Here is a 19,125-nt window from a genome sequence, read left to right on the forward strand (position 1 = left end):
GGAGCACTGTATTGTAAATACAGTGCATCCATGGTCTTGTTAGGGCATTTGCGGCAGGCACAAGAAATCTGACACATCGATGCCGTTAGTTCTTGTAAGTATGCCCCTGAGTGTTCCAACACTGCCATAAGAAGTAACAAGGAAGAGGGAAAAACTGGAGAGAGAGGTATTATTGGCTGAGAAATTAGGTTTTGTGGGATTTGCATTAGCCAGAATCAGTTTCTATGCTTCTGCACCGAAGAAGGAGGTGGTTCCATATTTTGGCAGTACATACTAGGAAGGAGGTCCCGCCACGTCTTTTGTTTTCTGAAGTGGGGGTATTGCTATGAGGTGGGCCTTACCGGAATGTAAAATTCTGCTGAGCGGGTACTCTATGATTTTTTGTTGTTTTATATAAAGCAAACTCGGCCCAAAGGCATCAGAGCGATTTACATGAGCACCATTTGCACTACAGACAGACACATTCATTTTTGCTAGGCACGAGGAGAAAAACTGATTTGCCCAGAATCACAGGATGATGAGCGTCCCTGCTGAGACTCGAACTCGGTTCCCCAGCTTCAAGGTCGACCGCTCTAGCCATTAGGCTAGAGAAAGCTGTGGCCGGTGTTGTGAAGGGCCCGGTTTGCTAAAGTGAGTGCTTTAAAAGTGATCCTTTTGCTGACTGGGCGGGAGTCACTGCAGTTTGGTGAGGAAGGGTGAAGTGAGGCTGCCTTTTTGCAAATTGAAGAAAAGGCGCACTGCTGTGTTTTGGGCCACTTGCAGTCACTGGGTTAGGGTTGCAGGTAGGCCCAGGTACAAGGTGTTCATGTAGTCCAGCCTGGAGAGAATAGTGGCTCGAACAACAGTTTTGTGGGCCTCCCAAGGGAGAAGGAGAGGAATTTCCTCAGAGCCTTCAGAATGTATATTCAGTTTGTGGTAATTGAGTGGATCTGGGTCTTCAAAGATTGCCAAAGGTGACTACCGGGTTCCTGGCTGTCCAAGTGGGCGGATGGAGTGTAGGTCCATCCTTGGGCCAGGTGCTGGCCCAACCAGGATTAGGGTTTGATCCTAACAGTATAATTTCTGTTTTATCTGAGTTGCACTTTAGTTGGCTTTCTTTGAGTCAAACTAAGATTGCTCCCATGCACTTTGAGAAGGATTCCTTGCAGGTGTCTGAGTTACCTTCATAGGAGAAGACCAGCTGTGTGTCATCGGCATAAGAGACTATTGTGATGCCGAACAACTCTACCAAGGTGGCCAATGGGGACATGTAAACATTAAATAATGTTGGACTGAGTGAGGAGCCCTGGGGCACCCCACATTCTAAAGGTCTGGCCTTGGAGAAGAAAGGTTGCATCAAGACTCTTTGTTCTCGCTCAGAGAGGAACAAGGTCAGCCAATCTAACGCCACTCCCCTGATACCACAGTTTGATCGGCATCGTAGAAGGCCATGGGGGACAGTGATGAAAGCCACAGACAGGTCTAACAAGATGAATGCGGCACTCTGTCCGAGATCCAGGAACTTTTGTTTAGCGACTCAGAAACTTCCTGCAACGCTGTTTCGGTGCTGTGTCGCAATTGAAAACCTGATTGGGAGGGGCGCAGAAGGCGTTTGCATTCTTAGAATTCTGAGATATGTTTGTTTACTGTGGACTCAAGAGTTTCTGTGGCTGCTGGGAGAAGGGATATAGGTCTGAAGTTAGATCGAGTCTTACTGTCTGCAGGGGTTTCTTCAGTAGTGGGATGACTCTGGCTTGTTTCCATATCAGCAGGACCCAGCCTGTTTGAAGGGAGGCGTTAAACACCTTAGTGTAGACAGGCCCGATCACTTCTGTCATTTGTATCTGATGCTGAGCCGGATTTTACGATAGGAGGCTTTTTAGTTCTTCCTCAATGGGAGGTGTGAAAGACATCAGTAAGTTGAAAGGGGTAGGTTCAGTGTAATGGGAGGGCACGCAAAAGTCAGCGATATTGAAGGGACTCCAAGGTAAGTTTGTATATTGATAATTTCATTTTTGAAAAAGTCACTTAACTTCTGGCCTATCTTTGGGGTAGGTGTAACGGGGGGAGGGGTGGCGTATGCTTTGGTGTCCATGAAGTACGTGACAATGTTAAAGATTTCTTTCAGCTTGTTTTCGGTCTCTGCTATTTTTGCCATGCAGAAGTTAGAGCGAGCTTTGTTTATGTTGTTGCAGTAGTTTCGGAGGGCCGTTTCATAGATTGTTTTATCTGTATCCTGCTAGTCTCTTCTCCAGGTTCTCTCAAGTTTTTATTAATTTTTTTTCTTTTTTGCCTAGTTCTGACAAGAACCAGGGTACTGAGGGGGTAGATCTCAGCTTCTTAGGAGTAGAGATTTATATGTGGCCAATACAGTCTGCGGCGTGCAAGAGCCATTAATTGGCTAATGCTGCATCTCCATTGACATCACCCGATAGGGAGGGTATAGAGAGATTTAGGGTTCTCTTTAGCTCAGACATGTTGGCTTTATTCCATGGCCTTATCCATGAACCTGAGGAATTTGGGTGTGTGTCAACCTTTGTTCTGGGAGAAAAACAGGAAAAGCTCACTAGGGTATGGTCGGACCAGGTGACTTCTGCCGGTGTCTCTAGGGCAATTGGTAAAATTGACAGTATTAGATCAATGGTAAGCCTTGCCCTGGGTGTGGGGCCCGAGGGAATCAGTGTGAGGTTGAGGTCTGGGGTGGTATCAAGAAATGCTCTGGTCATTTTGTCTTCTGAATTATCCATGTGGAGATTGAGGTCACCAAGAAAGTTAAAGTTAGAGTACTTTGTGACTAAGGGGGCAAGGGCCGAGTCTAGCGAATTGATGAATTTACCAGCATAGCCCGGGGGCGATAGAGAAGAACACTCGAGAAAGAGGACGGTGCAGCGAGGGACGGGCAGAAGCCCAGCGCTTCGACACCCTTTATGTCTTCTGGGAAAGCTAGTTCTATGACTTCTCTCATCCAAGCCTCTGACATGAAGAATACATCGTATTCGGAGTGTAAAAGTAGATTGTGAATGTCAGCAGAGTGTTTGTGTAAGGAGTGGATGTTGGGAAGGGCGGCTCTCAAGAAAGTCTGTACCCCTGTAATGACTTTGATTTTCTGAACACCAGTGTGCTGAAAATTTAGACAGGTTGTGCAATGGACGCATGAGGTTAGGCCTTTGCTTAAGGATAGGGTAGACTTACCGGAAAGGGTATTATGTTTCTTCAGTGCTTCTGAAGCAGAGGTGTTGGTTGGGGTGTGGAGTAAAACAAGTATAGTGGCTGGGTCTGGCCATGGATAAGACACAGACGGGCGCATGCGGGCTTGCCTTTGGCGGGCCGGTGGCATGTCCGTGCTGTGGCCATGATTTTATAGGCAGAGCTCATTGTGGTGAGCTTCTGCATCTACTGCCTGGTTTCAGCCACTACAGAGCTGCCTTCCCCAAGATGCCATCTTTTAGTGGCAACCAGGAAGTGTGTGAGCAGCTAAAGATACATGCACTTAGCGGAGCAAATAGCAGAGAAAGCAGACAATACACTTTCACTCTGTGGTGAAGCTACATCCATCCACCATCTTTAGTCATGCCAAACCAGGAGCCAGCCAAAATAATTCCTTTTGGTCCCATTATTCAATTCTCACCACACACAGATTCCTACTACCATGCATGTGTCTCACACACACACTACATGGACACACACTCAGCATACTCACAGAACATCTGTGCAGGGATCAGGAGGTTCCATAAGAGCAGACATTTACACAAGGGGGGTCAGAAGACCCCACACACCCCTGATACAGAGAACAAGGTCTGGTTATAAAGATGCACAAAACTTCAAAACTCCTTTATGTGATTAAACCAGGGCCCATGGAATTGCCAGTAGGCCTATGCCCACCATGAGGGCACGCTTAGTACGCTCCTCTAGGTCACGGAACAGGTTCCTTGACCTCGCATTACCAGGTATAGACCTAGGCTTCTGGTCACATTCTAGATTAGCGTGACACTAGGGCTAAACCAAAAATCCAAGATACCAGTTTCACATGCAGTCGTGCACTCAGCAGGGCTATGTGCCTCTCCGCCAAGCATGGGACATTCCCAGCACATGTGGAAAAAAGTGTGCTCCTGTTGCTCCTGATGATAAGTTATGTTACGCAAAAACCAAAGGAAATGATGGACGGAGTGTTGAACATTGCAAGCACTCACCCCCAGTCAACTGATCTGGGTTTAATCCATCACCGTTCTTTAGCCCACTCTGCCACCCCAGTTCAGACATGGCCATATGCAAATCAGTCTGACCCTGTGCCTCATGGGAACAATCCAGCCCGAACTGCCAAGCAAGTTATGTTAGCTCATCATATGTTTACTAATGGCATGCTTTGAAATGATACATTTAATTTTCTCCTCACAATTTTTCAGTTTTTATGGGCTGAAATCATACATTCAAGTTCCCTTTACATATTGATGCATTAAATAAATGATGCCGAAACTTATAACCATGAACTTGTCAAATATGTCAAATGGTGGAAAATAGTTTTGACTCAATATCTAGGGGGCTTATTTATAAGCCTCTTGCGCCGCCGGTGCATCACTTTTTGTGACTCTCCGGTGGCGCAGGAGCCTGCTCCATATTTACCAGGCAGCACTAAGCCACTTTTTTGGCTTAATGCTGCCTTGTAAATATAGTTCCCATTAACACAGTTTTCTGCGTTGAAGGGCTGTGGAATGGGTGTTGTTGGGAGCATTCCCAACAATATCCATGGCTTTTTTACACTGCCCCAGATTTATGAGAAATCGTAACTCTGAGGCAGTGCCAAAAACTGACGTCTCCTCAGGGGAGGTGTAAGGGAGGCACAATGCGGAGAAATATCTTTATTTCTATTTGTTTACCTTTTCTGCATCACACATAGAAAGAGGAAAAAGCCTCTTGTGATTGTTTTTGTGCAGAAAGGTTTCTCTTATTGCACGAGAACAAGCATCCCTGCAACGCAGACACCCTTGCATCATGGTGCAAAGGTACCTGCGTTGGCGCACAGCAGCCCATTGTGCGCAAGCGCAGCGGAAAAGGACTGATAGATACGGCACATTCCTGCCCTTCTCATTTGCCGTAGAGAAGAGACACAGGAAGACCTGCGGCACTGTCCTATGGCAAAATCTCACAACTGAGGCCCCTAGTGTTTTGAAACCAGTGTCTGGTCATCCCTACGTGGACGCCAGAATGATGGAACCCAGAACCATTCTGAAGGAGTAGCAGCTGCGACCACTGTGCTGCTGGTTGCAATCTTTGTGAACTGCTTGACCATCCATAAGATTTATCCGTTAGGAGCACTGATGTTCTAAAGGTAAGTTTATCTTCTGGATTTTCGAGTTTTGTAGTTGTGTGTTTGTGTCCACTACCAACGCCTGTTTATGAACATGTAATGGCCTTGTGGGTGCAATAAGGATTATTTTTTAAAGAATGTCAGAAGGCTCACTATCGTGAGTCAAAGGTTTTGTGAAATTATCAAGGGTCATGAGGCATGTGATGTCACTTTCTCTACTGCTAGAATCAATAATTGAACTCTATTTATTATTGTAAGCGATGTTTGCTACCAAATTGCGCCAAGTGATTCAAGAAGTAGTTCCATGCCCCCTTGTGGGGAGTGGGGATCACAAAAGAGGCAGCGGTTCCCTGTCCACACTAGGGTTGGACCCAGACTGGCACAGCCGTTGGTGGTGAGCAGGAGTGGGCAAGCATACACGTGTGCCAACGCAGGGCATTTAATGTATAGGGCCCTCCAACCCAACAGCTAGAATAAAGTGCCTCTGCAGTTCATGAAGTATATAATGATGTGTCCCCTCCTTAAGGGCCCGGAAGACCACACCCACAGTGCAGACACTTCCTCAGTAAGGGTGTTAGAGGGAGCTGGTGAGGGCAGCCCCCCCTCAGGAAGAGTGGGCTGGTCTAGACCTGGACATGGTCACAAGTACCACAGACTCTCATACGATGCTCACACTTGTTATGTTATGTTATGTTAGTGGAGATTTATAAAGCGCTCGGCTACTCAAAAAGAGTGTCCCGGCGCTAGGAGTGGCCTGCCAAGAATCAAGGAGCTCATATGCGATTTTATAAGACCTCACCGAGCGATGAGACTACAGTCTATAGGAGAAACAGCCAGGTTTTAAGGTGCTTTCTAAAGCTGTAGAGTTCAGAGGTACTTCTGAGATCAAGAGGAAGGGTGTTCCACAATTTGCTTACCATCACCTGAAAGGAGCGACCACCCTTTCTGGTTAGAAGGAACTTCGGCACCTGAAGCAGATAGAGAGCAGAAGACCTTAACGTCCTCACCGGACAATAAGGGATAATTCGCTTTTTAAGATAAGCAGCTCCTATATTGTGAAATGCCTTAAAAGCAAGGACCAAAGCCTTAAAATCAATTCTATTTTTTATTTTGAGCCAATGAAGTTCCCTGAAAAGGCTAGCCAAATGGGTCCTAGGGCCTACCCTCAGAACAGCCCTGGCTGCAGCGTTTTGAACCAATTGCAAGCGATTCAAAAGAAATTTCGGAATACCCGAATAAAGGACATTTGCATAGTCCAATCTGGAGATAACAAGAGCCTGCACTACAGTCTGTCTATTGGCCCTGGACAGAAAGGAGAGAAAATTCCTCAACATTTTAATGAGCCTGAAACCAGTACCAGTCACAGCTTTCACTTGCGACTTCATAGAGAAGTCGGAGTCCAATAAGACTCCAAGATTTTTCACAGTGGACACAGGGTTGGGTGGTGAAGGCTGGTCCTGAGGCCACCATTTTTTCCATTCGTCTCCGGGCGAGTGGCCAAAAAAGATGATTTCCGTCTTAGCCGAATTACAGGCTAGCTGGTTCAGGTGAAACCATCGAAAGATATTAGACAGACATTCCCTGATTAAAACTTCGTTAAACGGTTCATCCTTCCCATAAGAAAACAGGATTTGGGAGTCGTCAGCGTATGTTATGATCTTAGCTCCACATTTTTCAGCAAGAGAAGCTAAAGGGGCCATATATATATTAAAAAGGGTCGGGCTCAACACTGAGCCCTGAGGTACTCCCACATTTAATGGGGGAATGGCGGCCGAGAAAGGAGGGGACCAAACTGACTGCTGACGCTCGTTGAGGAAAGAAGAGAACCAGTTAAGAACCGTGCCCCGTAGGCCGCACTCCCTCAGTCTCTGAAGGAGGCGGTCATGGGGCACGGTAGCAAAAGCAGCTGAAAGATCAAGCAGTATAAGAACTGCTTTTCCGCCCTTATCGAGAGTGTTCTTGACGCTTTCCGAGATTTCTAACAGAGCTGTCTCTGTGCTGTAATTTGCTCTAAAGCCAGATTGGTAATTACTGCATTCACATATTTTTCTAAGGTTTTTGCAAAGAAGGGAAGCAGCGTAATAGGTCTATAGTTATTAATGACTGCGGGGTCAGCCGTGGTTTTCTTTAAAAGAGGGAGTATCATGCCTTGTTTCCAGCTCAGCGGGACAGAGCCCGTACTTAGTGCCAAATTAAACACATGGTTGGCGGCCGGATTCATAACTTCAGCAATGGTTTTGAAACGGTGTGTCCGGGCTAGAGTTTTAGTTTCAGTTTTTGGGAATAAATTCCAATTACGACATGCAGATCCGGGTGAGATAAGTATTTTTTATTCTTTTTTGGGTAGCTGCAAGAAAAAGGATGGCACAGCCAACACGTGTTTCGCCCCCTAATCGGCCATCAGGCCTGGGGCTTCCTCAGGGCTGTATACAGACAATGTTAACCCAAGGTAGGAAAAGTACATGGTGTCATAAGGCATGTGTATAATATATACATATATAGTGAGGGTGAATTTTGGGAAGAGTAGTAAAGTTATAGTGAGACGTAGCATTGAAGGGCAATTAGTAAGTGAGGGAACAGAGAAAAATAGTAAATTGAGGAAGGGGTCAAAGTAAGCGTGCGGCAGGTATGGAAGGTAGAAAGAATCAAGATGTGATGTCATTGAGGGACACAGAGAAATAGATAATAATATGGTACAGAGTGTTTTGTCGAGTTGGAGGGAGAGAATAAGTAATTGTGATAAAATAGTAAGAGTTTAGAGTACAAAGGTCAATATAATTAGTGGCGAGTATTAGCACAAGTTTCAAATGAAAGTACATATTACAGTCATAAACATTGCCCGGTATAAATATAAGCCGGTGAGAACAAAAATGAGTTGCATTAAGAAAAATAACCGTTCATATATATAAAGAATACAAGGAGAATTGCGGATCGTATAGTAGTATGATATGCAATTAGAATTTGGCATTTATAAGTATTTGCATGACATTGTGAGATTAAATTAGAGGTAGGTTACATGATTTTGTTATTTACATTTTTAGAGACAGTAATGCATAACCCAAGTAAATTAATGTTTGAGCGTATAGTGTTATCGACGATTAGAATGAATTTATAGTTTCAGTTTCCATTAATGAGGAGGCCGCATCCGGGTACCGGGTCAAGCGCGAGGAAGAGGGAGGAAGGGTTCGCATTAGTCTAGGAACGATTTGGGATTCTTTTGCCAGGGTGACTGCGTGAATTCATATATTTATAAAGTGCTGGTGCTTTCTAGGTCACATCGTATATTAATTGTTAATTCTTAATATCGGAGTTGTGTCAAGGCATATGACTAGTATATTGTGTCAAAAATTGTGAATCAGTAACCTCGTGAAGTGTGAGGTACTGCTGTGTCATGCCATATGTGAAAAGTTTGGATATTTTAGCGGGTAGAGAAAGGGAGGCAATTACTTCTCAAGTGTAGATTCGGGCGGTGTAAATAACGGTGTGTTGATGGTGAAATTTGTAAAAATATTGGTAGGAACTATTTGACTGTGCAATAATTGCCGAATGCGAGGAGTGCTTGCGCATGTTTTTAAATCTTTTTAGAAGTTCTAAGCCGCACTCGGGGGTATAATCTATACGGAGTCCAGAATCGTGTAGATAATGGAGTAGGGAATACGCATGCTCTAGGCGATCAATTGTGCAAGTTTAAGTGAAAAAGAATTTGGATATGCTTCCTTACCGGGTTGTTAGGTAATTCAGTATTTAGTGACAAGGGTTTGATAACCCGAAGATTTCTAAAAGTGGAGAAAACACAAGGGGAAGGAAGTGGAAGAAGAAAATGTAAGAGGAAGGCATTGTTAAATGCTGGGTTACAGGGAGGGGGAGCGTGGGAAGGAGTCCCTTACCTTAAGTCTCGGCTAATGCCAGGTATTCTTTCTACCTTCCATACCTGCCGCACGCTTACTTTGACCCCTTCCTCAATTTACTATTTTTCTCTGTTCCCTCACTTACTAATTGCCCTTCAATGCTACGTCTCACTATAACTTTACTACTCTTCCCAAAATTCACCCTCACTATATATGTATATATTATACACATGCCTTATGACACCATGTACTTTTCCTACCTTGGGTTAACATTGTCTGTATACAGCCCTGAGGAAGCCCCAGGCCTGATGGCCGATTAGGGGGCGAAACACGTGTTGGCTGTGCCATCCTTTTTCTTGCAGCTACCCAAAAAAGAATAAAAAATACTTATCTCACCCGGATCTGCATGTCGTATTTGGAATTTATTCCCAAAAACTGAAACTAAAACTCTAGCCCGGACACACCGTTTCAAAACCAGTTTCATTTTAGGGGGAAAGGGGTATCTCCCCCTGTCTCTGGGCAAGAACCATTACTTGAAAGCTTCATGCTTATTAGATGATGAGTAAGGGATGAGGATCTCTTTCCCCTCACACTCTTTCAACAAACCTGAAGATCACATCCCCGAATAATCAGCAAGCTTCAATCTTCTACGGATTTCACTAAAAGTACAAGGCCTCAGAACTACCTTCAGATCACATGGCTTTTTGTCAAGACCGACGAGCACAACGTTCGACTAGGGTCGAGGAGACCTTCTCAACGGAACCAATATCCAATAGAAACTCAAACCCAAAACCCAACCCAACATCTGCACGGAGTACATTCCAGAACTTGGAACGTGCAGTTAAGAGAGAAACTAGCAAGTGGTGGGAAGCAGAATCACTCAAAAAATACCTTGAAGCTGACAGGATCCCACGGGGACTCAGAATACTTATCTTCCCACCATCAGACACCACTAACCCCCAATACATAGGAAAATGGGAAGAGAACCTAAAGGAATGCTCCAACAATATGATTAGACAATTAATTGATCACTCACAAGAAGAATACAACCTGGCGAAAACCGAAGTAGACAATCTCAGCAAGCACATAGAAGACTCTAATTGGGGAGATCTCACAAGGAAAAACTACGAAATACTCAATCAAATAATAGACGAATTTGAAGAAGATCTTATCAAAAGAAAGAACCGAAAATTCAGGAGGGACCAACTGGACTACCAATTTGGACGAGTTTACACTTTCGCTAAAAAATACGACACCAAACCTCAAGAAACCTCCAACACCAACACCACAGAACAACCAAGTGGAGCAACTACCAGCTCAGACATCGACTCACCATCACCTGTACCTGAAGGCGATAACTCACGATGCAAGGTCAATTTTTTAGAGGAGGTATTACGCTACCGACTCGGTATAAAAACAACAAACATCACAAATACTTCAACCATGGGAGGTTCCCAACAATTTGGACGCCAGCAGACACCAACAATGGGCGTCACTACGAGATCAAGAAGAAAGGAGATGGAAAAAAGGACATAACACCACTTAATCTTGTCAAGAATCTATCCCACACTCAATTATCCAGACAAGAGGACAACATTCTCAATAAAGGACTATCCTTCTGTCCAACGGCCCCATGGAATCTCACAAAAACACGAATAGATCTGTTCAAATTCATCCGCAGACTTAAATTAAAAGTGTTTTTTGCAGACCAATACATGAGACATGAGCCGTCTGCCACACCAATAACATCTGAACTTTCAATTCAAGAACTTGAAAACATAGACCTGTTGACCAACCTCAGTGAGACGAATCATGATCCAGATTCTTTAACCAGAACTGCACTTGAACTTGGAATTGACACACACCACTCAATCGACAGCAAACTAACCAAAAAATCTACCTTCTTACCACAATTACCTGCAGGGAACAGCATCGATGCCTTCCATATAGCAGTCATGCATGATTTGGAACACGAACACACAAAATACCGCAAAAAATCCAAATACCTTCCACAGAACATTACAAAGGAAGAAAGAAATGCCATCAGAAACCTTAAGGATAGAAAAGATCTTATTGTAAAAGAGGCTGACAAAGGTGGAAATCCCGTAACACTCCATATTGACGACTACATCCAAGAGGCCAATAGACAACTTGCCGACACAACCTGCTATGAACTCCTTACAACAGACCCCACAAAAGAGATACTCAAGTCAATTACAACTATGCTTAACAATTGGTACACCTCTGGACTTATTACACAATCCGAAAAACTCTTTCTGTACATTGCACACCCTACGATGCCCACTCTATATCTTCTCCCAAAGATCCACAAAGGAACTTACCCTCCACCGGGTAGACCCATCATAGCAGGCATCAACTCACCATGCTCCAGACTTGGGGAATATGTTGACAGGAAATTACAAAGTCTTATGAAGGAGATTCCATCCTTTATCCAAGACACTAAGGACATTCTTGACAAACTACAAAACATAACCTGGGAACCAGACTTCATACTGGTCTGTATAGACATTGTCAGTCTCTATACATCTATCAAACATCAAGACGGACTCAGTGCAGTGCAACAATCTTTATGGACACAACCGGCAAACCTACTAGAAAGCAACAAAATGACTTTGGAAATGCTTGACTTTTGCCTAAAAAACAATGTCTTCAGTTTCAATGGAAAGATATACCGACAGACACGCGGTACGGCTATGGGAGCCAAATTTGCGCCGCCGTACGCCTGCATCCTGATGAGCCATGTGGAAAAATTCTGGCTATGGGACCCTGAGTTCGCGGAATATACCGCCCATATTGTTATGTGGCGACGCTATATAGATGACATCCTCTGTATCTGGCAAGGAGATGAGACATTGCTCAAAAGATTTCTGAAGCAATTAGACCAAAACCCATGGGGAATTAAAACAACCCATACCTTCTCCAAGGAAGAGATTAACTTTTTGGATGTAACTCTCTATGCAAAAGACAACACTCTGCAAAGCAAACTCTATCGAAAAGAGACAGCTGCCAATTCCATCTTACGAGCCGACAGCTTCCACCCACGACACAACATAAGAAACATCCCTAAGGGGGAACTGTTAAGAACACGTAGAAATTGCAGTGAAGATGAGGTCTTCAAAACAAAAGGAGAAGAATTGGTATCTAGACTTACACAACGTGGATATGAACAATCAATTCTCAAAAACACAATGAATACAGTGGCCAAAATTGATAGAAAACAGATGTTCAGACAAAACAAAGGAGAAGTACAGAAGCACGATTCTGCTATACGCTTTATAACGGACTACAACAATGGCCACCACCAAATCAGACAAAGCCTCAAGAGACACTGGCATCTGCTTCAACAAACACCAAACCTTAATCAAGACCTTAAAACATATCCAGAGATAACATTCAGACGCGCCCCTAATCTGAAAGACCTCCTGTGCAAATCAGAATTTGTGGACAAAAGGAACTTGGTCAGCACCTTCCTGGACAGACCCCCAGGATTCCACATCTGTAGAAATTGCAATATTTGCAAGCTTAGCAACAACAAAACAACAAAAGTCCAACTAACTGAAGGAAGAGAATTTTCCATAAAAGAATGGATTGATTGTAACAGCAAATTCTGTGTCTATGTGATTATCTGTCCCTGCAATCTTCCATACATCGGAAGTACAATTAGACCACTACGGACCAGGATTCAGGAACATTACCGAAACATTCACAAACATCATTCAGGCCATCCACTTACTGAACACTTTGAAGACCATCATCCTCACAAAAAAGACTTTCGCTTCTATGGTTTGGAGATTGTACACCAAGCCAAAAGAGGGGGGGACCGCGAACTTAAACTCCGAAGACGCGAAAGTGAACTTATAATGAACTATAAAACCACCAACCTGGGGCTCAACAAGGATGCGGAAATGCATGTATGGTTGGGAGAGGATTGATGCCCCAACATACTCTTACAACCGCACCACCTACTACCCAAGACTTAACACAACCTTTCTGTTGTTTACAATAACCCCTAATTAGTTCCCCCAAATACCATCAAAGAACTTACAGCATACCCTCCTGATTTTTTGCCGTTTTTTCAGTTGATATAAAAACATGTAGAAATATGTGATAACAATTTTTAGTGCTACCAGGTCGCCCCAGTGTGACTCAACACGACCTTGTTCATCGATATGTGATAGTACCCTTTGTGCTTTAAGGGCGCCTCAGTGTGACCTAACACGATTCAGCTCTTTGCCCAGTTTTATTGATTTAGCTTCTTGTAGGCCTAGAGATATGTATGTTATTATTAATTACAAACCCCAATTTTGCACCGTAGTGTGACCCAACACAACTCTGCTCTACGCCGAGTTTATTGGCACAGCTTCTTCGAGCCTGGAGATATGTGTGCCATTCTTAATTGCATTCTAAATTATGCAGCAACTCATGTTCAGGTGATTTTTTTACCTGATACATTTACTCAATCTTGATTTTGGCTTTCCACTCCTCCCGCCAAATTTTTCATCTTTACCCAGTTCCTACAAAAAACAACTGATCGTTATCTTTACATTAATACACACGGATACCTATTAGCATACTTTGGACACATGCTTGCGTCCACAAAACGTGAATGTATGTATTTAAGTAATGTTAATAAGTTGTTATACTAATGTTCAAATGTATTGCTTTAGGTAATTTAAATGTCCGACAATTTCGCTCACTCTCTCCTATTATTGATCTCTAAAACCCTTCTACCATCCCCTTGCACCTCACTCGGTTCATATCAATACTGATGACCGTCACCGTCTAACTTCACCAATCTCGATTTACCCCCAACCTAAAATGGCTCCCAGCAAAAAGCACCCGTTCACTTCCGGGTTTTGAACCGGAAGTGCTCATATGACTCCTTTATAACTTGCTCGCAACCACGCGTTGTTATTACCATCACGACCGTGGAAACTGCAATACCTGGCATTAGCCGAGACTTAAGGTAAGGGACTCCTTCCCACGCTCCCCCTCCCTGTAACCCAGCATTTAACAATGCCTTCCTCTTACATTTTCTTCTTCCACTTCCTTCCCCTTGTGTTTTCTCCACTTTTAGAAATCTTCGGGTTATCAAACCCTTGTCACTAAATACTGAATTACCTAACAACCCGGTAAGGAAGCATATCCAAATTCTTTTTCACTTAAACTTGCACAATTGATCGCCTAGAGCATGCGTATTCCCTACTCCATTATCTACACGATTCTGGACTCCGTATAGATTATACCCCCGAGTGCGGCTTAGAACTTCTAAAAAGATTTAAAAACATGCGCAAGCACTCCTCGCATTCGGCAATTATTGCACAGTCAAATAGTTCCTACCAATATTTTTACAAATTTCACCATCAACACACCGTTATTTACACCGCCCGAATCTACACTTGAGAAGTAATTGCCTCCCTTTCTCTACCCGCTAAAATATCCAAACTTTTCACATATGGCATGACACAGCAGTACCTCACACTTCACGAGGTTACTGATTCACAATTTTTGACACAATATACTAGTCATATGCCTTGACACAACTCCGATATTAAGAATTAACAATTAATATACGATGTGACCTAGAAAGCACCAGCACTTTATAAATATATGAATTCACGCAGTCACCCTGGCAAAAGAATCCCAAATCGTTCCTAGACTAATGCGAACCCTTCCTCCCTCTTCCTCGCGCTTGACCCGGTACCCGGATGCGGCCTCCTCATTAATGGAAACTGAAACTATAAATTCATTCTAATCGTCGATAACACTATACGCTCAAACATTAATTTACTTGGGTTATGCATTACTGTCTCTAAAAATGTAAATAACAAAATCATGTAACCTACCTCTAATTTAATCTCACAATGTCATGCAAATACTTATAAATGCCAAATTCTAATTGCATATCATACTACTATACGATCCGCAATTCTCCTTGTATTCTTTATATATATGAACGGTTATTTTTCTTAATGCAACTCATTTTTGTTCTCACCGGCTTATATTTATACCGGGCAATGTTTATGACTGTAATATGTACTTTCATTTGAAACTTGTGCTAATACTCGCCACTAATTATATTGACCTTTGTACTCTAAACTCTTACTATTTTATCACAATTACTTATTCTCTCCCTCCAACTCGACAAAACACTCTGTACCATATTATTATCTATTTCTCTGTGTCCCTCAATGACATCACATCTTGATTCTTTCTACCTTCCATACCTGCCGCACGCTTACTTTGACCCCTTCCTCAATTTACTATTTTTCTCTGTTCCCTCACTTACTAATTGCCCTTCAATGCTACGTCTCACTATAACTTTACTACTCTTCCCAAAATTCACCCTCACTATATATGTATATATTATACACATGCCTTATGACACCATGTACTTTTCCTACCTTGGGTTAACATTGTCTGTATACAGCCCTGAGGAAGCCCCAGGCCTGATGGCCGATTAGGGGGCGAAACACGTGTTGGCTGTGCCATCCTTTTTCTTGCAGCTACCCAAAAAAGAATAAAAAATACTTATCTCACCCGGATCTGCATGTCGTAATTGGAATTTATTCCCAAAAACTGAAACTAAAACTCTAGCCCGGACACACCGTTTCAAAACCAGTTTCATTTTAGGGGGAAAGGGGTATCTCCCCCTGTCTCTGGGCAAGAACCATTACTTGAAAGCTTCATGCTTATTAGATGATGAGTAAGGGATGAGGATCTCTTTCCCCTCACACTCTTTCAACATAACTTCAGCAATGGATGCTAATATCTTGGCAGGGCACGGGTCAGAAGGCGCACCAGATTTTAATGATCTCATGATGGCAAGTGAGACATCCAGGGATATTGGCGGAAATTCTTCCAAAATATCCATCTGGGAGCCATCAAATAGATCAGAGGTGCTCTCAGAAATTAACTGTGGGGATACAGCAAAAGAGTCCTGAATGGACTTAATCTTGTTATAGAAAAAAGTGGCAATATTAGCCGTCCATACAGCTGTAGGAGTGAATGGATTCTGGGTAACACTAGGATTAACAAAATCCTTTACTACTTTAAAAAGTGCCTTACTGCAATTTTTTGTAGACTCAATTTAATTACCTAAAAACTTTTTCTTCTCATTGCGAACTTTCGCAAAGTGGACTTTCAGGGCCTGTTTATAAATGAGCTTGTTCTGGGGGAGATAACCTTTCCTCCAAGAACGCTCAAGGCATTTACAGGCTTTTTTACTCTGCTAAAGTTCCTCGGAAAACCCGGGAGCAGAGGGACTATTTCGTGTGTCCTTATGTATTTTACGGGGTGCCAGGTGAAGTGTCCAAGTGTGTAGCCAATTGTCGAGGGAAGATGCGGCATCCTCAAGATGACTGTCCGCTGAAATAGGATAATCAATTAAAATATCCTTTAAAGCTTTGGGGGTGAGATTCTTAAAAGATCTAGTTTCCTTAAACTGAGTACAAGACGGAGCCCACGACTTGTGACATTCTACATGTACCCAGAAGGTAAGCAAGAAATGGTCTGACCAAGACAGAGCTAAAGGGCTATCTAGTTCAATATTCTGGGATGAGAAAATTTGATCTAATGTATGGCCTCTGTCATGCGTTGGGGAAAAAACAGAAGGAGGCATGTCGAAAATTATAAATGATTTGCATAGTTTTTTGGCCTCCATGTCCGTGTCTTGGTCAAAATGTAGGTTAAAGTCGCCAAGGGCCATACAGTGTTTATATCTGGCAACTATGGGGGCCATAGCCATGGTGATAGAGTCTAAAAAAAGGCCCGCCGGTCCCGGTGGTCTATAAATGAGTATACCAGCAACAGATTGCTGCGCTGAGATAGAGATAAAAATCCCTAGCCCTTCAGCGCCGTCAAGGTCATTAACTGGTAACAAAGAGCACCGGAGGGGGGGGGGTTGTAGATGATAGCTACTCCCCCACCACGGCTCCCCATGCGATCCTTCCTGATGATTTTATAATTAGGGGGTATGGCGTTCGCAAGAGTGGGATTGGAGCCGTCGCGGAGCCAGGTTTCAGTAATGAAAACCAGATCAGGCTTGTCGTCCCTTAAAAGATCGTGTAAAATGAATTCATGCTTTTTCACAGAGCGTGCATTTACAAGAAAAGCCTTGAGCCTGCCCATCGCCCTATTATTAAGTTGAAGAGGGGATTTAGAGATGGAAACAGTCACATCAGAGGCGCATGAGTGTACAGCCTTCCAGTTACACACATTACAGACCATAGAGTCCATATTGGTAGCTAAATTAAAGGGAATGCACGTGCAAGCTGGCATTCTCAGCCTAATTAATGCAGACTTACTGTATTTCTGCCGTAGCATAGTCACTTCCTTCCTATGAGTGGAGCCAGCTCCAGCCGGCCGTGAGCCGAGCGCCGACAGAGCGCGGACAGGCGCAGACGGGCTTGCCTTGTGCGCGCCTTCGGCGCGCCCGCGGCGTGCCCGCTGTGCGCGTCCGCTGCGCGCTAGCGCAGCGTCCCCCTTTAAAGTCTCCAGAGCGTCTAGAACGCTAACTGGAGTAAAGAAAATGGCGGCACTTCCTGTGAGTTTAAGAAAGATAACCCCGGTTCGATTCCCCAACTGTTCAAAACCACACAAGCAACAACACAGTATATACAATAATTTTCGTTTTGATATATTTTAAAAAAGCAAAGCTATCAGGACTAAAAACGTTTTAAAAGTGGACTGTGCAAATAGGCAAATCTAAAAGATCACAAGGAGCGAGAGATTCTTTGGCAGTCTCTCAGCTAGAAACCAAGGTGCAAATGTTACGTGGACTTCCTGGGGTTCTTTCTCTCACGAGCCCTTGGGTTGCAAGGCCTTCTCGATGCCCACAAGCGAGAGAAGCAGTAAACAGGTTCAAGGGCAGGTCTGCACAAGTCTCGAGTCATCACACCCAACATTCTGGCCCAGGCAGACTTCAGGCACACCCACCAGCCCACATGGCCAGTAACTCTCTGACACAAGGCACACTGGCATCCAGGTACCTAGAATACAGCAAATTGTCATCAATGCACACTGGCATTCAGTCAACCTGGCATCCAGGTGAACTGGCATCCAGGTAAACTGGCATCCAGGCACACTGGCATCAAGGCACATTGGCATCAGGAGACACTGGCATCAAGGCACACTGGTATTCTGGCATCCAGGCACACCACATCCAGGCAAATGGTCATCAATGCATACTGGCATCAAGGCAAATTGCCATCCAGGCAAACTGGCATCAATGCATACTGGCATCAAGGCAAAATGGCATTCAGGCAAACTGGCATCCGGCACACTGGCTTCAAGGCACACTGACATCCAGGCAGACCGGCATCCACACAAGCTAGCATCACGGCACATTGGCCTCCAGGTAAGTTGGCATCTGGCAAACTGGAACCAATGCACACTGGCATCCAGCCACACTGGCATCAGGCGAACTGGCATCAAGGCAAATTGACATCCAGGCACACTGGAGTCAATGCACACTGGCATCAAGGCGAACTGGCATCAATGCACACTGACATCTGTCAAACTGACATCCAGACAAACTGGCATCAATGCACACTGCCATCCAGGAGACTGGTATCAATACAAGCTGGAATCCAGGCAAACTGGCATCAGTGCACACTGGCATCAAGGCGAACTGGCATCTGGCAAACTGGCATAAATGCACACTGGCATCCAGGCAAACTGGCAACTAGGCAAACTGGCATCCAGGCACACTGGCATCAAGGCACATTGCCATCCAGGCACACTAGCATCAATGCAAACTGGCATCCAGGCACACTGGCATCAAGGCACACTGGCTTCAAGACACACTGGCTTCAAGACACACTGGCATCTAGACACTGGTATCCAAGCAAACTGGCATCATTGCACACTAGCATACAGGCACACTGGCATCCAGGCAAACTGGCATCAATGTACACTGGCATCAAGACAAACTGGCATCCAGTTACACTGGCATCAATGCACACTTGCATC

General features: G+C 44.1%; 1 protein-coding gene across 1 annotated transcript in view; it reads right to left on the reverse strand.

The window, feature by feature from the left end:
- The window catches only part of TMEM95 (transmembrane protein 95), a 552,801-nt gene extending 535,247 nt beyond the window's left edge, over positions 1 to 17,554 (reverse strand). Inside the window, exon 1 of the mRNA XM_085637265.1 lies at positions 17,460 to 17,554. The gene's annotated coding sequence lies outside the window, so the exon portion shown is untranslated. The remainder of the gene's footprint in view (positions 1 to 17,459) is intronic.
- Between the last annotated feature and the right edge of the window lie 1,571 nt (positions 17,555 to 19,125).

Source organism: Triturus cristatus, chromosome 12 (assembly GCF_964204655.1).
Source record: "Triturus cristatus chromosome 12, aTriCri1.1, whole genome shotgun sequence".
Lineage (NCBI taxonomy): Eukaryota > Metazoa > Chordata > Amphibia > Caudata > Salamandridae > Triturus > Triturus cristatus.